The sequence below is a fragment of the Microcebus murinus genome, chromosome 4 (assembly GCF_040939455.1).
Source record: "Microcebus murinus isolate Inina chromosome 4, M.murinus_Inina_mat1.0, whole genome shotgun sequence".
NCBI lineage: Eukaryota > Metazoa > Chordata > Mammalia > Primates > Cheirogaleidae > Microcebus > Microcebus murinus.
Genome location: NC_134107.1, coordinates 52,428,498 through 52,455,809, shown reverse-complemented (window position 1 = coordinate 52,455,809; position 27,312 = coordinate 52,428,498). Strand labels below are relative to the sequence as shown.

Genomic DNA, 27,312 nt, shown 5'->3' with positions numbered 1-27,312 from the left:
TGCTCCCTTCTGTGTACATTTCTGCTTTGTAACTTTCTTTTACAGGTATTATTTTGATCCTCATAACCTTTTGAAATACACTAGACATATTTTTACAACCATTTTATAGATGGGAAAACTGAGGCTAAGAAATACCAAATATTTGATCCACACTTACAGAGCTAATTAGGCAGTCAAGGAACTAAGAGATCAGTTGAATGCCCTCTAGTCCAGTGCATGTTCCACTAAAGCACACTGCCATGTGACCTCAAAAACTGGAAGCTTTTTGATAACCAGTTATGACAGGGAAGGCTGGGTTCCCAGGCAAAGATAGAGGATCTTTACGAGTCATGGTAAGGTAGATATGACCATCTTTTTAACCTAAAGACTTTATGATAACATCTATGAGATGTACCATGTCCTGATGCACAGATTGGAGAAAAGAGTCCTACCCTACAGCTATGTGTTTTCCCAAAATATTCTCACAAATCTTGGCTCATCTGTGCAATAAATCAGTCCTGATAGTTAGAACTGGTATTATTATACTAATTTAACAGATTTTTAAAAATCTAAAACAAAGGTAAAATTACTTGCCCTAAGTCACAGAACCAGGAAGTAACAGAACTGGAAACAGTACCCAAGCCTTGCAACCCTCTTGAGTAAATAAAGCAGAGTAGTTGCAAAAGAACCAGGTGGGGCAAGGGTTAGAAGACCTTGGCAGTGCCTGACTCCACCACTATCTGACCATGTGCCATCAGGCAACTCACCTGACTTCCCACTTTCCACCTACAGAGCCTTTGGACAAGGCTGGGATGAGCATCAGGAGAGACACTATATGTGAAATCACTCGTGAGTCAAGCAATGAATTAAGAACTTCACTCATCTCAGCAGCTCCTCACCAAAAACACTGCAGCAGCTGACCTCTCCTCCTCCAATCCCCAAGATGAGGACACTGAGGCTCAAGGAGAACATTTCCCAGTGTTGCTCCCCAAAATAAGGCTAGAGAGGTCCTAATGGAATCTTTAATGTAGCAATCCCTTGTAGAATCTTTGTGCTCTTGATTAACCTCCAGCACACTGAAAATTCTCAATACAATATTTTGATTGACTTAAGTTTAAAGGGTAAATATATGCCATAAACTAAAGTAAGAGAAACGCTACAAAATCTAACAAGAAATGACAAGATGGCACAAATCCTAAGCGGTGGGCGCTATTGCTCTAGTGAAGCAATCAGAGCTTCAAAGGGGGCATACGTTAATCCCCCACTAGAAATGCCCAGCCTCACCCAAGCCCCAGCTCAGGAATCCCTGCTAGGCCCTAGTGCGCCAATGGGACAACACTATCAAATCAACAAACTTCTCTCTTTTCCGTGCCCAACAGGCATGCTTCTGCCCTTCTCCTGGTCCTCAAAATGCACATTCCACTTGCCTAGTCTCCAAACTGAGAAAAAAGTGATCCCACCCTTCCTACAATAAGATAATGTTTATAGTATAACAGTAACACCAACTAGCTTTTATCAAGCACCTACCATATGCCAGGCATTCAACTATTAAGCAGTATGAGGGGCCAGGGGTCAGGGCTAAGTACTAAAGCTCATACTACTCAGTCACTAAAGAAATCCAAACTTAAAAGCCTTCAAGACCAGACATAGAATGCAGGCCATGCTCCCCCTAGTGGCATGCTGGAGTTACAAAGGTTCCTTAGGGCCTTGTCCTGGGGGAGAGGGGTGCAAAGAAAGGATCCCATGAGTTGGAGATCTGGAATCCCTGCTTGGGTGATGCTAATATTAATATATACCAGCTCCCTGAACTGGGCAGAACCAGAGGACTGCTGACTCCCACCACTGCCTCTGCAAGGATGGATTTAGACCAATCTTACTTGACATTTCCTGAAGGATAAGGATTTTACAGCCTGATGCTATTTACTATCTGTTGAGAGGCCCACATGCATACTTGTGCCAGAAACCTGGGAGACAGCCTTGAATCTCCCTATTTCTCTCCACATCCAATCCATTTCCCAACTCCAAACAATTCTACTTCTAAAAATATACTTTTTGGGCCAGACGTGATGGCTCACACCTGTAATCCTAGCACTTTGGGAGGCCAAAACAGAAGGATTGCTTGAGGCCAGAAGCTTGAGACCAGCTTGGGCAACATAGCAAGACACTGCCTCTAAAAAACAATTTTTTTAATTAGCCAGGCATGGTGGCACATGCCTATGGTCCCAGCTACTCAGGAGGCTGAGGCGGAAGGATCACTTGAGCCCAGGAGTTTTAAGTGTCAGTGAGCTATGATCACACCACTTCACTCCAGCCTGGGTGACAGAGTGAGACCCCGTCTCTAAAAATAAATAAGTGAAATGTATCCTTTATATGTCCATTTTTCTCCACCTCTATTGCTATCCACCTCTCACCTTAATTACTGCAAATACCTCATCGCCCCAACTGTTCTTGCCCTCACAAATCCATTCTCCACAGAGTTGTCTGACTCACCTTTTAACACCATATCATGTCATTTCCTGCTTAACACACTTCAGTGGCTTCCCAATGCACTTAGGATGGAATCTAAGTTCTTACCACGACCTACGAGGCCCAGAATGATTCTCCTCCTGCCTCCTTTCGGCACACTTCCTGCCCTTCGAATCTGTGTACCAGCCAAAACAGAAGCTCTTTTAGTTTTCCCAAAGTGCCAGACTTTTCCCAGGCTGTTTCCTCTTCCCTGGAACACGCCCCCACTACACAGTCTTTGCCTGGATAATCCTTACTCACCTTGCCTCAACTTGACTCTCCCATCTCCTCTCTTCCACAATCCTCCAGTCTAAGTGAGGCTCCCCGCAGTATTCTTCATAGCACTCACCATAATGCGGAATTATGCATTTGTCAGTTATTGGCTTAATATCAGCCTTCCCCCATGAGTTTCTTAGAAGTAGGAACATAGACTATTTTGCTAACCACCGTATTCCCTGCACTTAATATAAAGCCCAGCTCACAGATGACACTCCATAAATAACTGCTGCATGAATGCATAAAAACCCATTTCCTCCTATCCTACAGGAAGAAGAAACTTTGAACAGCTATTTCATGTCACTCATTGCATCTTTTCATAGACTTACAAACTATAATTACATCTCTTTTCCTCATGTGCCTTGCCTGTGGGCTCAACCAAAAATTCCTGTAAAGTCTCCCTGTGGTTTGTTTCCCAGAACTTTCCTCATAAGGTCACTCTTCTGGGAGACACACTCCAGGGTTTTACAGCGTCTCCCATTACCGGTGCCCACTCACAGGCCGTCCAGCACCACCATGTCATTGCCAAACCCAGCTGGCTGCAGGAATGGTCCAACTCCCACGGTGACAAGGTTCTCTCAGGCCAGCAGCTCTGTTCAGGGACAAAAACACCATCTCCCACCTCTACTATACAGGCCACTGTGCTTCCAAAAAACATATCTCTACTAAAAAAAAAAATCATATCATATTTTATAATTTGTAGATGAGTGTAAAATGTCTGGCAAAAAAAAGGTTCTATTACTAGAAAAAATTGAAAACCACCGTCTGGGGAAAAATAATGAAGGCCTACATAACAGCAATAGCAGTGTGACTAAGTCCAAACCCCTCTCACAACCTACATTACCACCAAAATCTGAAATCGTTCTGGCTTCACTTCCTGCCACATGTCCTCTGCTACCACCCCCCCATTACAAGCACAACCACAGCACACTGCCTGGTGCTTTGGAAACTGCCCACACTTTTCTCTCCTTCCCTCCATTGCTCATGCTGTCACCTGTATCTGAATGCCTCTCCCTCTCCCACTTACAAAATCTTACTGCCTTCAAGGCCTAACTCAGTTATCATCTCCTCTATAAAATATTGCTTGATTCCCTGGCAGAACCTGTCTCTTCTGCAAACCAACAGCACTTTAAAGATGCCGTTATTCTGGTGTTTGTATTGCTTTATCACTGTTACTTACACACTTGTTTCCCCCATAGACCTGAGCTCCTTGAAGTATACCCACTTTAGGATATTCAGTGTGAGTAATCAGTGCATGTGAGATAAATGAATCATTGAGAAGACTCTGCACCAACAGAAAAAGTTATTCCCTCCATAGGGTGAAGGAATTTGAGTGGATGGACTTATACTATACCAAGAGAACATATATGTATAGGACTGTCAGATTCTAAATTAGGCCACTAGAGGAGTTTATAATACAAGAGGAGTTTCTTATCTCTTTATTTTTTATTTATTTATTTATTTTTTTAGGTAAAGTCACCACTGGAACTTATCTCTTTAAAGACAACTGAAATTCTAAACCTGAAAACACAGAAGCCAAGTAAATCTTCTAAAGTCTCTCCTTCCTATGTAGGATCAAAGGAATTCAAGGAAAAAAAAGTGAATGGTTGTTTTAATATTGCTGCTTGGATCCTAGAATGCCTAAGAGATGTGGCCTAACTACTGATTCCTCCAGGAAGCCTCGCTCCCAATGCCCACCAGATTGGGATCCAGTTCTACTTGTGTTCCCCTCAGTTCTTCTACATTGGGCTCTAGCAGCCACTTACAGAAGAGCTCCTAAAAGCTTTAAATTTTCCTTTTCTACCTGTGAGTAGCAATGTGGCAAGGAGGTAAAAATTAAAAACCTAGGAATAGATAGTCAGCAGGCTGGCACCCAGTCCTGGCTTCCAGCTTGCTGGAGTGGTAAGATCCTGAGCAAGTCCCTATCTCTGTTTTTTATTCATGAGAGGGTTGGACAAGCTATTTTCCAAGGGTCCTTCAAGCATTATTCTGTGGAAACCACCCAGTCCTACTGCTTTATGAATAAGTCCAAAGCAACAGAAAGACTTCTTGCTTTCAGGGGTTACAGCATCTATATCCAACCCTTTCCAAAGAGCTCCCAGCCTGGGGCTCTGGAGTTGTCTGCCTAGGATCAAACAGAACACCATCACCAATAAAATGCAGTCTTTCCTAGAGGAAAAGATAGGAGATTCAGGCTTCTATCCTAAGGAAAGCAGGAGAGAGAATGCCAAATACAGAATGAGAAATGGCCTGGGAAGTGCCTGGAAGGGCACTGAGGCTTTGCCAGGGACTCACACCTAGCCATCAGTCAGAGACAAAGCTGCCTTTACAAAGCAGAATTGGCAATATCTAACAAAGTTCTCTTGAAAGATGATCTGTCTATGGCAAATCAAGCAGTACTGACTTGGGCTCTACCAGGATTTTCAGATCAACAAAACAAATTCTCCCCCTAGATGGCAATCCCAGCCATCCTCTGCCTGGGAGCCACATGTGGCAGGACCTCCAGTGCACTGGCCACCACTACATGTACTTCACTTGCACAGCCTTCCTAGGAAAACAGAGAAATACCCATTCTATGCTCAAGTCCTAGGATTTTATGATAGGATATTCTCCCAGGTCCTTACTCCTGCCCTAATCCCCTCTACCCTTCCCAACAACCACACCTCCAACCCTAAGGTTCTAAACTAGAGAAGTATGGAATTTGGCCTGTAATTACCTGATCCCACAGCCCTGTGGTGAAGCAGCCACTGGACACCTTCACGCTGGGCTGAGCCCAGTCTGCCAACCTTTATGCACTTCACCTCCACTCAACTTACCACCCTTAATACAAAGCCTGAGGTTCAGATCCCCAGGACAGAAAGTACTCAGTGACTTGTTCCAGTTTCTTGGAGTTATCTGTCACAATGTTCACATATCAGCTAATTTCCTGAAATCTCTCAAATCCACAGGCGCCTGTTCACTGTCCCTCATTTTAACACTGAAACTCATAAACACAGGCTTGGGACCAGGAACGCCGAGACCAAGGAGACAATATCGGAGACACCCACTAAAAGCATCATTTAACCTTTCCAGAATGGGCTTTCCAGGCTTACTGGGCTTAGAGTCCGAAGTCAACCAAGATCTTAACCTATCACGACTGACTGAAGCTTTAGGACTGGAGTGAGTAGGGTACAAAATAGAGGGAAAAGGAAGAGACTGGGGAATAAGAGAAATGTGGACTCAACACTGCTTTTCTATGACTAACCAAGGAAATACTTTGAGCCTGGGAAAGAAGTACCCCTCAGAGTAAGATCTGTGCAGGGCTGTGAGAATTAAGCCCAAATTGCGTCACTCCCTCCATCCTAGTGCCCTTGATATTCCCTGGCTAGACTGATTCTCTACCCTTACCCCCAGCACTCCTTAGCACAAACAGTCTACCACACCAGTGTCAACCATGCCTCACTGCCTTGTATTTTAGTGCACCAAGGCTTACTTGGCTTAATTCTCTGGCTAACCTGTAATATTCTTACTCTGAATCTTAGTTTAGGGCTCCATATCAAGTACAATTAATAAACTTTCAATGAATGAACTAGTAAAACCAACTATTCAACAATGTCACCACAGAACCTAAACCATTTGGTATTTAACACTTTAGAGTAGTCCAGAGTGTCCAAGGTGTGGTATGTATATAAGATAATTTTAAGTGGTGTAAGGACATTTTTTTCTTTTTTGAGACACAGTCTTGTTCTGTCACCCTGGCTAGAATTGCAGTGGCATCATCACAGTTTACCACAACCTCAAACTCCTAGGCTCAAGCAAACCTTCTGCCTCAGCCTCCCAATTACCTGGAACTATAGGCATGTGCCACCATGCCCAGCTAATTTTTTCTATATTTAGTAGAGACATGTTCTCACTCTCGCTCAGGCTGGTCTCAAACTCCTGACCTCAAGAGATCCTCCCAGCTCAGCCTCCCAGAGTGTTAGGATTACAGGCATGAGCTACTGCACCTGCCCTCAACAAACTTTTTAAATTTTAATACTTCTATATTTATCTTAATGTACATAAGAACAAAGACAACCAGCTATTAACTTGATTATCACTGATCTCATTGATGAAACCAATACTAAAGAAAGTATGTTTTTTGTTTGCTTTTAGTTTTGTTTTGCAGTAGGTAAAAGTTTAAGGAGAGGTAGTATATTTGCATAGCTTCAAAATATCCCTCCCAAAATATTTATTAATCACAAAAGCAGAAATAGTTAACTTGACAGTAGAGAAACTGGCAGATCTTAACCAAGTGATCAACATTAACACTACTACTAAGACAACATATTGGCATCACATGCCCCTTGATATGATGCACTAAGAAGGGTATTTCACCTCTGTGGTGCTTTTTCCAAAAACACACGACTTCAGTATAATTACAAGAAAACATTAACCAAACCCAACTTGAGGGACATCTTACAAAATACCTGCCCAGTGTCAAGGTCTGGCTAGGCATGGTTGCTCACACCTATAATCCTAGCACTCTGGGAGGCTGAGGTGGGTGGATCATTTGAGCTCAGGAGTTTGAGACCAGCCTGAGCAAGAGCGAGACCCCATCTCTACTAAAAAAAAAAAAAAATAGAAATTACCTGGACAACTAAAAATATATATAAAAAATTAGCCAGGCATGGTGGTACATGTCTGTAGGTAGTCCCAACTATCGGGAGGCTGAGGCAGTAGGATTGCTTGAGCCCAGGAGTTTGAGGTTGTTGTGAGCTAGGCTGATACCACGACACTCTAGCCTGGGCAACAGAGTGAGACTCTGTCTCAAAAAAAAAAAAAAAAAAAAAAAAAGAAAGAAAAAAAGAAAGGAAAAAAAAAAAGAAAATTAATTAAAAAAATAAATAAAAGTGTCAAGGTCATAAAAGGACAGACTGATGAATTGTCACAGATTGGAGAAGACTAAGGAGACACAACAACAAAATGCAATGTGGGATCCTGGATTAGATCCTGGAATAGCAAAGGAGTTTAATGGGAAAAAATGGTAAACTTCAAATTAAGTCTATAGTTTACACTGTGCCAATATTAATGTTAGTTTTGATAACCATACCATAGTTATATGAGATTAGAGGAACCTATACTGTCTTTGCAACTTTCTGTAAGTCTAAAATTATTTCAAAATAAGAAGTTTTTACAAAGCCAATTTAAAGATAAAGAAAAGTATATGTAGTACACAGTTATGGCAAAAAAAAAAATCATAAAAGTAGGTAAGAATGACTCAAGTTTGGGAAGCACTAGAGTAGTCTACCCTAAACAACCTACACCCAAGAAAAATTGTCCCCAGACTGAGAATCACTGCTGTAGAAGAATATTAGGTAAAATAAGAAAATGTTCACTGTATATTACTTGGGGGGGGGGCCCAATCATCCCTTTTTGTTAAAAATATATATTATATATATAATCCATAGAAAAAAGTCTGTGATAACCTATGCCATGAACAAGGCACAGATAACATTTATTAAATAGTAAATGGAATCTAGCTTTTGGAAAGTAACTTATCGATTAAAATGCTCATATCCTTTGACTCGATACCCTCACTTTGAGAGAGTATTCTAAAAGAAATTTCCTAAGTATGAGAAATAAATCCATGTTACCAGCATTATTTATAATAATAAAAATATGGCTGATTGTGGTGGCTCACATTTGTAATCCTAGCAGTTTGGGAGGCTGAGGCAGGAGGATCACTTGAGGCCGGAAGTTCAAAACCAGCCTGAGCAAGAGTGAGACTCCATCTCTACAAAAAGTAAAAAAATTAGCCAGTGGTGGTATGTGCCTGTAGTTCCAGCTAGTAGGGAGGCTGAGGCAGGAGGATCGCTTGAGCCCAGGAGTTAGAGGTTGCAGTGAGCTGTGATGATGCCACTGCACTCTAGCCCGGGCAACAGAGCAAGACCTTGCCTCAAAAATTAAAAATAAGAAACCACCTCCATAGCAATCATTACTACATTAGTAATTTTCTTTTCTTTTTTTTTTTTTAAGACTAGTCAAGTGCAGTAGTGAGGAGAGGGGAAAGTAGTAGAATAAGGACTTCAATCTGTAACTGATTGTGAACAATCAAGTGAGATAACTCACTACCTTCAGACCAGCCTAGATTAGTATTTTTCAAGTTGTTTTTTTTTTTTTTTTTTTTTTTTTTTTTTTTTTGAGACAGAGTCTCGCTCGTTGACCAGGCTAGAGTGAGTGCCGTGGCGTCAGCCTAGCTCACAGCAACCTCAAACTCCTGGGCTCGAGTGATCCTTCTGCCTCAGCCTCCCGGGTAGCTGGGACTACAGGCATGCGCCACCATGCCCGGCTAATTTTTTATATATATATCAGTTGGCCAATTAATTTCTTTCTATTTATAGTAGAGACGGGGTCTCGCTCTTGCTCAGGCTGGTTTTGAACTCCTGACCTTGAGCAATCCGCCCGCCTCGGCCTCCCAAGAGCTAGGATTACAGGCGTGAGCCACAGCGCCCGGCCTTTTCAAGTTGTTTTTTTAACCACAACTGATAGCAAAAAAAAAATTTTTATATTGTAATCCAGTATGTGCATGTGTGAAAGCATGTGTATATGTGAAAAACTGAACCAAAAAGGATTCTCAAAACAATACTTACCTTTACTATGTATGATGCTCTCTGCTATTTTCAATTCTAATCTATTTCATTAAGAAAAAAAATAAAGCTTGTAGAGCCCCTCTAAACTGATTTCCTGACCCACTATTGGAATACAAACTGTAGTCTGAAAACTGCACTAGATGGGCATTGTGCAGCCATTATATATGAGCAATAGTGAGACCTCATCTTTACAAAAAAATGTAAAAAAAATTAGCCAGGCGTGGTAGTGCACACCTGTAGTCCTATAGCCTCAGAAGGCTGAGGCAGGAGGACTGCTTGAGTCCAGGAGTTGGAGGCTGCAGTGAGCTATGATGATGCTACTACATTCTAGCCTGGGCAACTGAGCAAGACCTTGCCTCAATCAATCAATCAATCAATCAATAAAATAAATTGGCCAGGTGTGGTGGAACATGCCTATAGTCCCAGCTACTTGGAAGGCTAAGGTGGGAGGATCACTACAGCCCAGGAATTCCAGGCTGCAGTGAGCTGTGATCACACCACTGCACTCTAGCCTGGGTTATAGACTGAGACCCCATCTTTACAATACAATAAATACAATACAATAATAATAAGCAATATCATAGGCAAAATTCCAAAACAGAATATATAAAAAGTGATAAGGACTTGGAGAAGGAAACACTGATCACTGGAGAGTAAGTACAAGTCATGCCAAAAAACATCATTACTTTTATTTAACGAGGTTATTATATAATTATTATAGAGAATACACTCAGCAATAGCTGGTAAGTAATCCATAAATAGTTTAGGGACTTTAATAATATCCATACACATTTACACAATATATATTTGTATATGATATATTAAGTTATCATATAAATAAACACACACATATGTATACACGTACAGCAAAGAATGTCAGGGAAATAATTTATCTGAACTTCACAAAACTCTCTCCTCATCTTGCAGATAAAACAGAGATACATAGGCAGCTGGACGAACTGGTAACTCAAGACAGCTGGCCCTGAACAGTGTTGCAAATGGATTAATAACCAGGAACAGCAGCTCTGGAATTCCTAGAAGTTTGGGCATTTCCCATCTATTTTATCACACTTATTGATTTGCATATGTTGACCTATCCTTGCATTCCAGGGATAAATCCTACTTTATCATGGTGTATGATCCTTTTAATATGTTGTTGAATTTAGTCTGCTAGTATTTTGTTGAGAATTTTGTATTTATGTTCATCAGGAATACTGGCCTACAACATTCTTTTCTTTCCCCATTTGTTCTAGATCACATCATAGTCACCTTTTTTATCAATGACTTGGATAAGGCATGCTTATCAAATATACATGATATTAATTGAGAGAGATACAACAGATAATCAGAGAAGCCACCACAAACTGGAACCATAGGTTAAATATAGCAAGATGAAATTTTTAAAAGGCAAAATATATAATTTTACACTTAAGTTGAGGAAAAAACTGCATGACAACAGGATGAAGATGGTACAAGTGAAAAAGACTTAAGGAAAATTCAATATAAGTCAAGTGATGAGTCAATGTAATTTTAACTGATGAAATACAGAGCCCAGATCAAATGAGATCCATGTCCTACTCTGCTCCAATCTGGTTAGAACAAAAGTGTTTCCAGGGGACATACACTATACTTGCAGACCTAGGGGTAAATGGAATCTTGAATAACATTTCACTCAAGTATACTGAAAGAAAATCAAATCTGTGGAGCCCCTTAAACTAAGAAATAAGACAGCATATCTGATTTACGAGGCTGTAAAAGTCTTCCTGCAAAACAGGATAGAAAACTACCACCTTTATCCCCAAAGAGTCATCTCTGGGGAAACTCAAGGCACAGAAAGAAGAGACAACAGGACCCTGCCTGATCTGCCCTTTGCCTCTCCTGCTATTCATATCAAAACCTCACAATTGGGGCTTGGACCATCCAAGCTTTAGCAAAGACACAGAGCAGCTCAAGAATCCAAACAATTTTTCCTCATCATTTGGTTCACCATGGTTCACCATGATCAGAATCAAAAAGTCATATTTTTAACTATCAGAGTGAATTCCTGTGGATCTTCAACCTTCTATACTAAGATGTCATCTGATAGCTGTTTGTGAACAAGGACATTGGTTTTAATGCAGTAATTAAAACATTAGATGGTAGGAATGCAGCATTTCAGCTTCCTCAGGCATTGCTGGAATATATACATACCAGCTTATCTCTCATATGGAAGATTATGATGCTTTTTCCAAGGACTTAGGAAGAGAGAAAAGCAGTTGTCCCTCAAAATCCAGTTCCTATCCTAGGAACGTGAAAGGTGGCCCTAGTTTCATACTAAATAAACTTCACCATCCAATAGTGCCATTTTTTAAAACCATCCTCTTTTTCCCCAAGGTTAAGAACCTAGAAGTTTCTAATCTGGGCAATGCTTAGCTCCTTTCTTAACAATACACACACTGGGTATGTCCTATTTTTATGCAAAAGCCAGCTAGTTTGCCTTTGTATAAAGAAATACTTATAAATGTTCATTCACTTAGAAATACTGAGGAATCTATGAAATAGAGGAAAAAATCAGACCACCACCACCCCTTGCAAGGAAGGGAAGATGGCTGAGATGATGAGGAAAAACAGAGGAACATGTAGGGAGAAGGGAGAGGAGAGAGCAATTTAAGATCCTGAAGAGTGGAAACAGGAGCAAGCTTGTCTAAGAATAGCAAATTTGGGGGAATTCCTGAGCATTACTCCCAGGGATGTCAAGGAACATACTTGATGACCACTTAGCCTTTTGAATTTGAAGGAAACAAAGAATTCAACAAGCCATTTATCCTCTCAGTGTCTGGGGCTCCTTTATGCTGGGGTAGCACAACTGCCTACACCCCATGTAACTGCGTGGCTAACACTGCTCATGACTGGGGGGAGGAGGACAGAAGGAACAGAGCAAAGGGTCAAGGACTACTGTCCTCAGCAGAGTAAATGCCAGCAAAAGACTTCCTTTCACAAGGCCATGGGACTCCAGAGACTAAAACTGGGAGAAACTATGCTCACCTCAAACTGGAACAAACCAAGGAAGTCAACCATTTCACAGCCCTCCTGAAGGTGGTGAAAGATTGTAACCACTCATCATCAATGCAGATAACATCTGCCATCAGTAATGCATGACACACCTCTTCCAAGGAAAACACCCACAAGAGATGAAGAGGGGAAAATTTGGGGAAAATTCTGGAAGAGGAGGCTTGACTCTGTCTGTGTACTCCCAAAGACAGTTACTGAGTTACCACTGCTTTAATTAAATGATCTGTTTCCTTTCAGATTCGGGATTTCTCCAAACACACCCAGCAGAAGCATAGCCACCAGCCAATCACAGGGGGTCAGAGACCCAGAGAGAGATGTGAATGTGGTCAGAGGCAAAGATGGAAACTCATGGTTGGGATTTGGAGGTTTAAGGGGGTTTCTGTTTTGTTGTTATTGTTTTAATTAATGAGACTATCTCAGCAAGCTTCTGACAGACCTTTCAGATAACATAATTTACCAGCCCACACACTTCCTTCCTCTGCTCTTCAGGTAGTCCATTTCCTCCTTAAATCCCTATTGCACCACATTGGCAGCAGGGAAGGGGAGATGGGGTGGACTGCAGCAATGTTACCTGGAGAAGAAAAAGGAAAATGTGAGACATAGACCCCAACAGATGGCTGGGGAATTTGGGATAGAAACCAAGAACAAGGCTGTTTAGACTAAACTAAGAGCACTATGAAGTTTATCGCCATGAGAACCTTTAGGAAGAGACCTGCTCCCATCAACAGTGGCTAGGTCAGAGACTGAAAGTAAGTGAAGGACCACATGGAGCCTCACTTCAGCCTCCTTCCTTTTCAACAACATAACTCAGCAGTTATGGCTGCACCTTAGAATCATACAGGAGCCCAGCCTCCAGACGAAGCAAAGATTGTCTACTCCCCAGAATGCATTTGTCTTCAGGGGCTCCTGGGCGGCTATATCTGTGAGGAAGCTGAGGGTTAGGACACAGACCACAAGAGCAGACTTTGTGAGGGACACACTCCTCAAAATGCTTCTGAGGACACTGAAGGTGACCTTCATCTCTGTTTTTCTTTCTTCAGTTGTAATCCCTCTCTGCTGCCTCTCCTTCAGTATGGGGCAGTGAGAAGGGAAACAAGGAGGGAGAACAGAGAACTCTTATAGTAAAAAAACAAGAACTTAGAGGATAATTGGCTATGGAGGTGAGGAAGGGTCCAGGATGACTCCCAGGTTCTGTCTTGGATCACTGAGTGCCAGTCACCAAATCAGGAAACAGACAAAACAGAATATTCCAAGGTGCTCTGCTGTAGTCATGTCTGAATTTAACCAAGAGGGGAAGTTGCTCCAACACAGGAAGTTAATTAGACAACAGGAAAGACAAGAGCGGAGCAGACAGAGGTGGAAGACAGGGAATGGGACAAGAAAAACAGTGAAGGAGAAAAAAAAGGAAAGGAGGGAGACAAAGGGGAAGGGAGGAGAGAGCGTGCGTGCTTCTGTGCACACAGGTGCACAGATGCAGGAGCATGTCTTAAGAGAAGGTGGGGAGAGAAAGTGGAAAACCCAAACTGAGCCCCAACTCTACAAATACTGAGTCCTTGGTGCTGATGATCGCTGGTCAAAATCTACTGCAGCAGAGTTGTGTCCTCCTTGGCAATTAGGTTCTGTGGTCAGCACAACAGGTGAAAATCACATGGAATCAAATTATTCTTAAAATTCCCTTGGAAAGGCACTATACTGGAGACTAGCCACAGTCTCTCAGGAAGCCCAGTTCAATATGTTTCATATATGTTATTTTTGTACACTCTTAAGAATCTCAGAACTAGACAGACCCAAGGAGTCCATCTTCCTTGTCTGTGGAAGACAAAACAATTCTCAAAAACAATTCTTAGTAATGGAACCTTTGATATGGTCTGCATACTTCTGAATAAGTTTCCTTTAGCTCAAAGAGATTGGTAATCACCTAGTGTCATCCAGCGAGACAGACCTTCCTCTGACCCAATAACCTCCCTGCTGCTCTTGTCTTTGAAACTGCCCTGGGAGGGAGAAGGCCTAGATTAAAGGTCCTGCTCTACCACTAAATAGCTGTGTGAGCTGGGAAGAGTCTCTGCCCGTCTCTTGACTCCAATCTCCCCTTTTGTAAAATGAAGCCAGACTAGATGAACTGCAAGAGCCCAGACAACTCCAAGCCACCTGCTGAATGAAAAAGTGCTTTGAAAAGTGCAAAGTACTTCACAAACATATCACTATCAGTCAACTCTCAAAGGTCAGAAATTGTGGTGAGCTCTGCCCTTTCCCCTCAGCTTCGTTCTTAATGTTCCATTCTAGGTCCTGCCTATTCTTCGTTGGAATATTCTCTAGGATTCACCCCCTTCCTCTCTATTCCTGCTGCTGACCTCCCATGCCCTTTAGCAGGTCTCCTTACTGCCAATCTCTGTCCTCTCCAAAATTATCCCACTTTCTTCTACAAGAGATATTTCCACAAAATTCTACTTTCACTGCATCACATCCCATCTCCTATGTCCCACAGCAAGATTTCCAGAGTTTAAATTTTTGGCTCTGCTCTGCCACACCTACCACTCCAAGACAGACATCACAGTGACCCTGGAGGGCCGCGTTCTGGCTGTGAGCCCTTGAGTTCTTCTACTTTCAGAGCATAACCCACCTCTCCTTTGCTTACAAAGGCAGACCAACTTCCAAGACCAGAAAAATCGTACATCCTCCAAGAAAACTTATCTCTGGTTTTAAACATAACTTTGTTCTGAACTATAAATATATTTGTGGTTGGCAAACCAACACAGTTGAGATCTTCGATATTCTCTAATTATTTAACAAATACTGTCTCTCCCAATAGATTATAAATTCACTCAGGTCAGAAAACAAGCTTTATATAAAATGTGCATCACAATGTTGGTTAAGCTGAAAAATTCAGCGAGGGCTGAATTGCCTGACTGCTAGAAAGCAAGATCTTGGTGTTCACTCCAGCCCGTGACAATCCACAGGGAATGCGGGGGTGCTGGGGGAGGAGGAGAGGGCCCTCCCGACCCCTGCTTCTCCTTGCTTTTACCTACTCTGTTTGGGGTGCAAAGGACCCCCTCTTCGGATGCTCAAACCAACATCTTCTCTAAGGATGAGGCTGAGCACATCAGAGCAGTGGGCGGACAGTTATATTTAGCTCCATTCTTAATGTCCTGATCAGCCTGTGTGATAGCAGCGGCTATTCACAATGCCTGACAGTGATGAGAAGATAAAAGAAAGAGGCACAGAGGGAAGAAGTGCCAAGACTAGTAGTAATCTTCTAATATACATTTCAGATCTGGGCCCTTAAGAGAGGTCTGCTTCAAATTAAGCCCCATCTGCTTTCCAGCTGCACAGGGGCAGAGCACCCACCCATGAGAAAGGATGTATACCCTGCCAGGGCACAGACACCTCTAAGGCCAAGCCAGCAAGGACTGGCAGCTGCAAAGAAGATTCTCATGCTCGAAGCAGCCAACAATCTGGGAGCTGGAGACTCTGGCTGACCCCTTCTCAGACCCAGTGCCTCTCCCCGAGTACACCCCATACCAGGACCTCCCTGATAGGCAAGCATGACATAGGTATATTCTGGGCATAGGGTGGGGAGGGCTGTCAGGAGACCAGCCCAATTCCCAGAGGAAGGCATCCTGGCCCTCATATCCAAGGTACTAGCAAGGTACTCATACCCAAGGTACTCAAACCTACCCCCTCATTACTCTGGCCTCTAGCCACTGTGCAAAAATCCCCAGCTTTCATGCCCTCCACAGCCAGTCTCTCCAATCCCCTCTCCAGATTTACTATCCTTTTCTACTTATTAAAAGTGTTCACTCCCACTCTCCACTTCCAGCTCCCCCCGTCCCCCAAACACACCCTTGGGTAGACTCAGTGCGAGGTCCTCTCCCTCAGGCTCTATTTCTACCCAGCGTGTTCATGTTTTACAGTGATTTCTTAGGCCCTTTCTACTCCACAGGAGCTGATGATGCTGCCCTCAGGAAGATTTTAAGCCAAGTAAGAATGGCACCTACATTCAGGAGCCAAGGGAGACCCAAATGAACCATTCAGAGTGTCACCACAGCCAGACTGGGAGATACCCAATTACAGGCAGCAGATTCCCTCACCTGCTTCTAAGCTCCTTCCTCACAAAAGACATCTGCTGTACCTACCTCCAGTGCCAAAGATGGATCACAGGACACCGAGCACTAATCGTTCTCCTCACACCCTCTTCTTCCAGGGAGACAAGGAAGCAAGCTGGGAAAAGTTTTCAAAAGACTCAGTACCACCCCACATCCCATGAAAAGCTAGCTCTTGGCTCCAGGATTGCAAGAAAAAGCAATTCCACCTTCAAACCCCTGGTTACCTCCAGTGGCTAGTCTCAGCGGAACTGCTTTAGCATTCCTCCTCACAGAAGCTTGCAGCAACCGCACCCCACACAGCCCCTGAGGCAGAGACTTGGGCAGAAAGGAATGCAGACAGCTTCCCAGAAGTGCCCTGCTGAGGAGGAAACCAACAGCTTACCCACAGTTTCCTGGGCCCAGAAGGGGAGGCATTGGGCTCTCAGAGAAAGGACTTTTGGCAGCTCAGAGACTGTGAAGGTTCTCATATGTGAAAGCCCAAAGGAGGGGAAAACACAGTGGCGGGAAGACACCCCGACAGAACAAGCCTGAGCTGGCCCCAGGTGGTGTCGACTGAGTAGTGGATATGCGTGAATGTGAGCAAGGGTCTTAGAGACAGCCCTAGCCATCCAGTCACAAAGAAGCAGGCCTGGGGATGGGGATGCCTGATCCTCTTAGTATAAGCTTTGGCATCACCTGCTTTCCAGGCAGCAGGCTTCATTCTCTAACACATCTTGGGGAAGAGGGCGGAACCCGAGGGAAGCCCAGCCATCTGACAGGAAAACAAAGCTGGGAAGCAGATGGGCTGCGCTGGCTCCAATGCCTCCCAGCTCTATTCTCTCTGTCATGCTTCAGAGGTCATAAAGCTTTTTCCAGTCCTACTGTCAGTTGTAGCCTTCCCAAGAAGCCTCACTGCCATTCCCAGAAGAATATACACAGGCGAGGCTGAGCAAAGGGGAGATCTTCCCCACAGAAGTGCTTTCTCCAACTTGTCACCCAAATTTAGGCCTTGCTGAGGCTCTGTTCTAGCATAAGCATAGCACAGAAAGAAAGCTGTTAGAAATGCCTTCCTGTTGTACACTAAGTGTCCACAGTAGGGGTATCAAAAGGAAACAATAAAAAAATAATTTTAATTTAAAAATGATTTAAATTATAAACTGCTCTCCTTTCCAAGGGGCAATTCCTAATACAGATTCCATAAAACCCAGACAAGACTTCCCCATCTTACCTCATATACACCCCCGTCTTTGCAAACCTTAATCAGTTGTTAGCGTTAACACAAAATACACATACAGACACACATAGACATATGTGTCTGTTCATTCTTCAAAGCTTTATTTCCACAGCCAAGGATGCAAGATCTCTTCCAATTGCAGGTCCCAGTGGGGACAGAATGAGGCACAGATTAAGACAAGGCTTTTCACAAGCAAAGGCCTTGGCTGCCAAGAAGACTGGGGGTGGCTCCAGACACCCCCACACGCAGGAAGAAGGCTAAGCACCTGGAATCTCCCCTTCTTCCACGGCACCAGTAAACCAGCTGATGTCATCTCTCTGGTAGCCACATGTCTGTCTCCCAGCCCCTGAGATTTCACCCATCCTTACCTCAAATTGCACAACAAGGGTCTGCAGCTGGTCAGTCCAGTTATTTACAGCCTGGTGGCCGATGAAGCAAAGGTCAAAGGTTTACTACTTATAAGAACCATTAGTTTTATCCTGCCCTGTGGCCACAGATTTTACTTCCAAACCTAGATCAAAATGCATGATGCTTTTTTTACAAAGAGAAAAGACCAAAGATAAACTCAAAATGAGCATCCCTGGGCACCACAGAAAGAAGGACAAAGAAAGATAAAATCAGCTATGGCTGTATTTTGGGAACGGTATGACACACACTGATCCCCAGGCAAGAACATCTGGATAAGCTTTCCCACCCTAACAGGAAATGTGCAGTCACCTGGAAGCTAGTACAGTTTGAAATTTTATCCAAACAGTTGTTCCATTTTCCTGAATTGTTCAATCCACAAGAAGATGCTGCATTTTACACACACAGCACTGGGATATCTTCAGTTTTCATAAATTAGCAGCATATGTATCCTACAGGAAATGTACATAACTTCAAACTAGAAGCTTTCCATTTAAGACCTGATACAGCATCACAACAAGTATGTATTACTTTCTAGTCAAAAAAAGGGAGGTGGTAATGCCATTAACTGCACTAAACAACGTGTTTAAATAATGTGATCCTGTCATAGCTAGATCATGATTTTCAAAGTAGGGGAGGCCGGGCACGGTGGCTCATGCCTGTAATCCTAGCACTCTGGGAGGCTGAGTCAGGTGGATTGCTCAAGGTCAGGAGTTCGAAACCAGCCTGAGCAAGAGCGAGACCCTGTCTCTACTAAAAATAGAAAGAAATTAATTGTCCAACTAAAAATATATATACAAAAAATTAGCCGGGCATGGTGGCACATGCCTGTAGTCCCAGCTACTTGGGAGGCTGAGCAGTAGGATCACTTGAGCCCAGGAGTTTGAAGTTGCTGTGAGCTAGGCTGACGCCATGGCACTCACTCTAGCCTGGGCAACAAAGTGAGACTCTGTCTCAAACAAACAAACAAACAAACAAACAAACAAAAAAACAAAGTAGGGGAACCTCATCAGGCTTTAAGTTCAAGTACTTTCTGAATTGATACATAGTTAAGAAAAAGACAAGAGCTTTGGCCAAGTTGGGCATACCACACTCCAGTACCTCTCACCTAGAGACTCAGGCATAGGAGGAAGAAGCAAGCTTTCCTGACCTAACTCCAGGCACCCCTTGGAAGCACTTTTCTTCCTCTCCACGTGATGGAAATAGACAGCCCCTTGTATAGCAACATCACCAGCAGGGGCCAGAGGGTGAACAGACTATTTCCACTGAACACTCCTTTATCAGTTAGTCATTTTTTAAATTATTATTTATTTATTTTTACAGATAGTGCCTCACTCTGTTACCTGTGCTGGAGTACAGTTGTGCCATCATAGCTCACTATAACCTTGAACTCTTGGGCTCCAGTGATCCCCTCACCTCAGTCTCCCAAGTAGCTGGGACTACAAATACATGCCACCACCCCTGGCTAATTTTTCTACTTTTTGTATAGATGGGGTCTCGCTCTTGCTCAGGCTGGTTTTCAACTCCTGGCTTCCAGTGATACTCCCAAAGTGATAGGATTACAGGTATGAGCCACCACACGCTGCCTATTTTGGGGGATTTTAAAAGGTCTCGAGAACAAGACTGATGGCACTGATTCTTCACCTGTCTACTTTCATTCCCAAATGCCTGATTTCCATTCAGAAGTATTTTTGGTGTCATGCTTAACAGCAATGATTAAGGCTAGCTTTTACCAGCCCACAATCAAAGAGGAAAGGGGACAAGGAGAGTATTTCCTGAGGTAACTAAGCAAAATATGTAAGACAGAAAGGGAAGGAAGATGAGGGTTGAAGAGGATGTAAGTAGAATTTGAAAAATACTTACCAGAGGGGAAAGGGAATTACTTATGATCAGTGAGAGATATAGAAGCCAGTGGATTCCTGAGTACCTAGAACTGGAGTAGTAGGAATGACACTTCAGGCATTAATTGACAGTTACTAGTTGGGTCATCTGCCTAGGACAACTTGGTTTAAGACCAAATGAGGTGTGGGAAAGTACCAAATGCCAGACATAGGCTTGCAACTCTTATCAAGCCCAAATCAAACCATCTGTTCAACTCCATGTTGTTGGCATTCACCATGAACAGGTCTACAGAGCTCACAGAGAATGCTCGCTGCCTGTTCTCTTGGAGCTAGCTGGGTACCTATCTATCTGTTTATTTATCTTAAGAAAAGGAACTATCCCAGAGTTCTATATCACTTAACTCTAACAGTAAAGCAGCAAAGTAGAAGGCACCCTCATTGGTGATATAAGGTTAGGATAGAGTCAGGGCTTAAAGAATACAAAAAAATATGGAATGAGCACTGTGGTCACAGGGACTTAGAGATAAAGTAATGCAGAATAGCAGAGAAGGCCTACTTGAAAGTATACAGAGCCAATTACAGAGCTCTTCTCTCCATTCTACCTAGTTCAGTGACTTCCTCTAACAAATTTCAGCAACCTGAGATCCTCTAAGGGTCAGGTACAGCAATAGTGAGCAGGTGTCCTCATCACTAACCCTGCAAAGACAAATATCCCTCGCTGCACTTATTTAGGAAAGTTCTGGGTTTTTTAAAAAATTTTCTTGCTTTTATTTTTATTGTCTTCTAGCCCTCAGAACTAGGAAGGAAAGTTTCTGCCCTACAAAGGACTACAGGGCAGTTTCAAAAAACTCTGGAGATTGTCTTTGTCCGACTCATTCTGCACTGGAGGAAACCAATGCAAATCTTTAACCAGAAAGAAAAAAGGTATAAACTAGGAAAGATCTAATTTAAATCCCAGAAGTCATTTCAGAAGGGGACAGGAGTAAGGAAGAAATGTAGCTCTGCCTATGTGAATTTGTGTATGCTGGGGAGGAAGGCTGTGGTTTACAGAGGCAGAAGTTAAACCATTTTGTTTCTTCTTTAAAGACCTGCTTCTCAGGGAATGCCAAGGGGGCATTTCTCAGTTCTTTTGTCTTCTTTTTATTTCCTAGTTTTTGGTGATAGGATCCCCCAGATACCCTCCTCTTCCCTGCTGGAACCACATCATACCACCTTCAGGGCACAAGAATTGGAACACATCCATGAACAGAAAGAACAATCAACAAATGTAAAATTTTGACATGTTAGCAAACATTTAAGGTTTCTGGAAGCTACAACTTCCATGGGCCAATCTCTACATGATGGGGAAATCAAAGCCAGGTGAAGATCTGGGCTCAGTTTCAAATATTCCTGGGTTTATAAAGGAGGTGGAAGGTGGGAGGAAGAATTCTGGAATTGAACTCACAGAAGGCCAAGCCTCCCACATCCCAAGGGTGACAGCAAACAGGTGCGGATCCAGAGCAAGCCTAGGGATGGACAAAGCAGTTATCTCCTGAAGTGACCCTTATCAGAACATTTCTATCATTTCTTTTTTTTTTACATTTTATATTTTTTCAAAGTGACTACATATAGTAATTTTATCTGTGGGGTCATTTGAATTCCCTTCCAGTTCCACCAAGGATGCTCATGATAAGGATTCCCTGCCTCTTGCATACCTAGTCTCTCCTTGGATCCCCCAGGCTTACTCTGTAGGTTCCCGTCTCACACCCATAGAGTCTTGTCTTCTTTATCATGAAATAAGGTCCTTTTTGACAAAAGGAAATTGAGAATAGAAATGTGTCTTGCGCAAGATCACAGTGCAAATTAGTAGCACAGCAGGGACTAGAATCCAATTCTCTAAAGTCTAGTCCAGCACTTTTTCCAACTGACCACAATACCTCTGTTATAGGAGAAACATCTGCCCTAGAGCACCAAGACCAAGAATCAAAACAGTTTACTGCATGTCTTTTAAAGGAAAACAACACAGCCAGAATGTTTGGCAGAAACTAACTAAATATTTCCTCTGTGACCTACGCCAGAGGGGAAAACTGTGGGAAACGGGTAGTCACAGCACTCAGGGAAATTGGGAAGACCGCTACAAAGGCCAGCAGGTGGGTGACAAGAGAGGAAAAATGCAATCTTAAATTGAAGACAAGCAGAGGGCAAAGGAACTAGAGTTTACAAAAAAAAAAGGTGGTTGAGGTTTTTAAAAAAGGATTCTAGATCTAAATGTGAATGTGAATAGACTGTCATCTAAAAGGGAAATCATTCAGAAGAAAACTTAGGAGGACTATCTTTATAAACTTGGGGTGGAAGGAGAATTCTTAAAGAGGACACAAAAAGTGCTAACTAAGGAAAAAATTAATAAAAAGGATAAAGGCCAGGCACGGTGGCTCACACCTATAATCCTAGCACTCTGGGAGGCAGAGGCGGGTGGATCGCTCAAGGTCAGGAGTTCGAAACCAGCCTGAGCAAGAGTGACACCCCATCTCTACTATAAACAGAAAGAAATTAATTGGCCAACTAAAAATATATAGAAAAAAAAATTAGCCAGGCGGCGGCGCATGCCTATAGTCCCAGCTACCCAGGAGGATGAGGCAGGAGGATTGCCTAAGCCCAGGAGTTTGAGGCTACTGTGAGCTAGGCTGACACTACAGCACTCAAGCCTGGGTAACAGAGTGAGACTCTGTCTCAAAAAAAAAAAGGATATGGAACGAAAATCTCAGAGCAACATAGAAGCAATGACCATTCTTAGACCTATACCATAGACCTATGTAGAAGCAACACAATGTAGAAAACCAAGCACCAAACTCTTGACACCAAGATCTGAACTGAAACGAGAAGGGAAAGAGAAAGAGAATGTATACTATTCTGTCCAAACAGAAGCTGGAATAAAGCTTATGATATGATAAAGTAGACAGGAATCTATAGGCATGAGATAGACACCGGGGAAATCAAGGAGACAGTGGACAGGCTAAAAACAGAGTACCATTAGTGAAACTGGAAGGAAATTCAAGGGACCCAAACAAGGATCATTGCTGGGAGAACTGAAGAAGTCACTACACAGAAGAACTAGGTCTAATACTTTAAAAAAAAAAAAAAAAAAACCTACCTGAATTATCCAACAGAGAAAATTCTCCAAAGGGTATGAAATCTGTGAAGAGAGTAGAGAAGTTGTTACCACCAATATAATTCACTTAAGCTTTTTTTATTTTTTTTTTTGAGACAGAATCTCGCTCTGTTGCCCAGGCTAGAGTGCCATGGCATCAGCCTAGCTCACAGCAACCTCCAATTCCTGGGCTCAAGCAATCCTCCTGCCTCAGCCTCCCAGATAGCTGGGACTACAGGCAGGCATCATCATGCCCAGCAAATTTTTTCTATATTTTAGTTGTCCAGATAATTTCTTTCTATTTTTAGTAGAGAAGGGGTCTCACTCTTGTTCAAGCTGGTCTTGAACTCCTGACCTCAAGCAATCCTCCTGCCTCAGCCTCCCAGAGTGCTAGGATTATAGGTGTGAGCCACCGCGCCTGGTCTCACTTAAGCTTTCCAGTGACCTTTAAGAAAAAAAAATCTCGGCTGGGCGAGGTGGCTCACGCCTGTAATCCTAGCACTCTGGGAGGCCGAGGTGGGCGGATTGCTCGAGGTCAGGAGTTCGAGGCCAGCCTGAGCAAGAGCGAGACCCCGTCTCTACTATAAATAGAAAGAAATTAATTGGCCAACTAATATATATACAAAAAATTAGCCGGGCATGGTGGCACATGCCTGTAGTCCCAGCTACTAGGGAGGCTGAGGCAGGAGGATCGCTTGAGCCCAGGAGTTTGAGGTTGCTGTGAGCTAGGCTGACGCCATGGCACTCACTCTAGCCTGGGCAACAAAGTGAGACTCTGTCTCAAAAAAAAAAAAAAAATCTTCAAAGGGCAGACAGGATCAATTGTGTCAGAGGATCTGGTATCAAGACTGTTCAAATGAACAAGAGGCACAGGTGCAGCTGTGAGCACCTGTGGTCCCAGGTACTCTCGAGATTGAGGCAGGAGGATCAATTCAGCACAGGAGTTCGAGGGTATAGTGTGCTACACTGCACCTATAAATAACCACTGCATTCTAACCTGGGCAAAATAAAAAATAAAAGGGGGCTTCCACAAAGAACAAAGAGGTCTGAGGCAGGCCATCTACCAGCACTATCGTGAGCCACAGTGAGAAGTAACACATAATGAAGACTATACCTGCACTCTAGGTGGACAGGCTGACATTGGGAGCAAGGGTAAGGTGACACACCAGCAAATTGGGCCACTGGTGGTCACCCCTTCACAAAGTCCACCTCTCTTCTCACATGCAACACATACAGACTGGGGAAAGGGAAGGAAAGAACCTAGAGCTCTTAACCTCAGAGGGTTCACATTCTACCTGAGGAGCCAGGACACACATTCCAAAGAACCAGGAACACCTGCAGCAACACATCAGCTTAACAAGCACCAATAAGCAGTCCAGACTCTACGCTTGGAAGACTATTCCTTTTCTTAGATGAAAGTGCTGACAACTACGGCAGTGATCGGCAAATGAGAAAAGGTCTAATTTCAGGAGTGGAAGGGAATTTCAGCAGATAGATGAACTGCTTCTTGATTATGAACTAATCCACTTACTGGGCAAAGCCTATGAGACAAGGAGTTAATCCAAGAAGAGTATTGTTTTCTTTAAAGGCAGGTGGAAAAATTGAGAATGCAGACAAAAGGAAGGAGTGACCTCCATGGAAGCAGGGAAATCCCCCACCCAAGGCCTCATTTGTAATCAAGGGCAGAAAGGATCAAACTAACATAAACAGGCCAGGGAAGCTAGTGTGCCCTTCTCCAGAGAGGCCAAAACACACACTTCCCCCAGCGTGGCCCCTGGAAAGGCAGAGGTAAGTGTTCCCTTGGACAAAAGAGGTAGGCTAGAAGAGTTGGGGAATTCCCAAGATGCTTTCAGGCTCTTTTTCTGTTCCCAGGCACTCGCAGCAATCACCAAAACTCCAAGGCACTGAGACCAGGTGGAAGGTGAAGCTAAGATGTTACTGCTTGGAGAAAAATACAGTTTTTCTCCCCACAAGAAAGACTCAGAAGACAATGACCAGGTAGAGCAGCAGGAGCAGCAATGACCACATCTGAGCACCTAGGCCAGAGTCTTGCATGCTCCCCACACCCTCCTTAGCACCAATGCAATAAACAGCTGTCCTAGGCAAACAATGGCCCTTTGTGCCTCCTCGTTTAGGTTATCTTAGAGCACCAAACAGGATAATCCCTTCGCAAGAGCAGTCTCCTAAATACTAGTCCAGGCCAAGATCAAAGTTTTTACCATCCACAGCATCCCTCTCAAATAAATCCCCTACCTGTTCCATACTGGGTAGTAGGGGTTCCATGCAGCCCTGTCACCAGCCCCATCTCCACCCCACATAGGAAGCAAAGGCAGACAGGTCCTCGCAGCCCCTTCCTGGAGCCTTCACCAGTCAGACACCAGAGCTGCTACTCCGGCTTTCTTCCCGGCATGGCCACAGCACTGAAAGCCTAAGAATTGTTCTTACTCCCTTCTTACCACCCACCAGAATATTCTATATAGAGTGAAATGAAATTGATTGTCAATATTGTTTTCATCAAAATACCTGTCAAAATGGATCCTCAACCATAACTGTAATTAAAAAGAAATAAAGCATCAAACAAGCTGGACAGTCAAGCTTCTCCTGATGTTGCATTACCAAATAAAAATTTCCAAATTGACAAACATCAAGCAATTTATGCTGTAACTTTTCTTGATTTGAAATATTTTAAATCTAACCTGTCTGTAATAGATACATAGAAGGTTCTTTTTCAGCTGTCCTATTAGCCAATTTTATTCATTTAATTTATTTATTATTTTGGTTTACAAATATCTTTTCTTATATGATGTGAAGATGACAATAGGTTTGGGGTTTTTGCTTGTTTTTAGTCCCTTTCCCTGAGAAAAAAATAAAAAGCTGGGAATCCTATGTTGGTTCCAAATCAAGAAACAAAAAATACTGTTTACTGTTTTGTGAAATCCTATTTCCCTACAGTGTCCCATGCTTCTCCCATTTTCCTTCACTGGGATAACTGGTGGCAGATGAATTCAGAGCGCACTTCTTCTAAACCATCACCAAGGACTAGATGTCATGGCACAAAATTCCCTTTCCCTGAAATGGCGACAATCTGAAGAATTCTTGGTACCTTTCCCGATTCCTCTCTTGCAGCTGGCATTATTCCTCTCCCCAAATGCCTGCAGATCAAGGGTACTCAGAGTTTTTCAGAAGAGTTAGCTGGATACCATGAGTTCCTTAATTCAATCCAGAAGACCCCTCATTTTCCATGACTGCAGCACAACAAGACATCACAAAGCAGTGGAAAGGGCTCTGGAATCAAATGAACTAGGGTTCAAATTCTGGATCTTAGGCAAGTTACTTGATCTGAGTCATGATTTCTTCCTCTCTCAATTAATCAGAGTTATGAAAAGTATCAAGTCATGAACAGCACACATAGTAGGTCCCCTGTGCCGACTCAGTACTTCCTTGACAGCATTCTCTCCTTTCCCCTCGCAAAAGCTAGGCTTTTCAGAGACTTTTTTAAAAACAGAGAGCAGGAAATAATGATACAAAATACATTTTCCCAAAAGAAATCAAAGCTGTGCCATGGTCCTTACCTTGCCTTGCTGGTCATATTCCCATGGCTGCCCTCAGTTACTTTCCAGGATCTTAGAAAAGGCTCAGAGCATCTATTTAATGGTCTGTACCTCTCATTTCACCCTCTCAAGAGCCTGGAATTATAAATTATTAGGTGGCTTAGGGTTCTCTAAGGGCAAGGCTTTCAGTGTCATCCTGGAAAATATTAAAATGTGGAAAAACCACTCATCCCCCCACCTCGTGTTTCTGTGTGGCATCAAATCAACCCTTTGATGGTTTCCTTTTGGAGTTCAATCTGCTATACACAAACACTGTATCAGGTCTCTATCACTGTGCTGAACAAGTGTTCCAAAAGGGCAAAAAAAGTGTCATCAATTTTTTCAGGACCGCGCAGCCTTATTTCACAACATGTCTTTGTATCATGAAAGCAAAAGGTTTCCCTGTACCAGATGGGCCAGAAGAATGCCATGAGTGCTACCTTTTCTGGGACCATAAAGAGTTTACACAGTTGAATTATTTACAAGGTGATTTAGTAAATGCACATGTTAAATTTGATTTAATATTTAGAACTTTGTAAAAGATTCTCATGTCAAATAATTCACAAATCAGGACAATCCTGTACTGGCCCAAGGATCCCAAGTTTTGGTTC

At 43.0% G+C, this 27,312-nt stretch overlaps 1 protein-coding gene across 4 annotated transcripts in view; it reads right to left on the bottom strand.

Annotated features, from left to right (window-relative positions):
- Nucleotides 1-27,312, bottom strand: part of DENND2B (DENN domain containing 2B) — a 152,166-nt gene that overhangs the window by 104,719 nt on the left and 20,135 nt on the right. For 2 of the 4 annotated variants that reach the window (XM_012783975.2, XM_012783989.2), the window contains exon 2: nt 23,115-23,156. The exons of 1 other annotated variant lie outside the window; for it this stretch is intronic. The gene's annotated coding sequence lies outside the window, so the exon portion shown is untranslated. Of the gene's footprint in view, nt 1-16,555; nt 16,755-23,114; nt 23,157-27,312 lie in introns of those variants that run through there. One more of the 4 variants, XM_076002194.1, reaches the window with a different exon arrangement.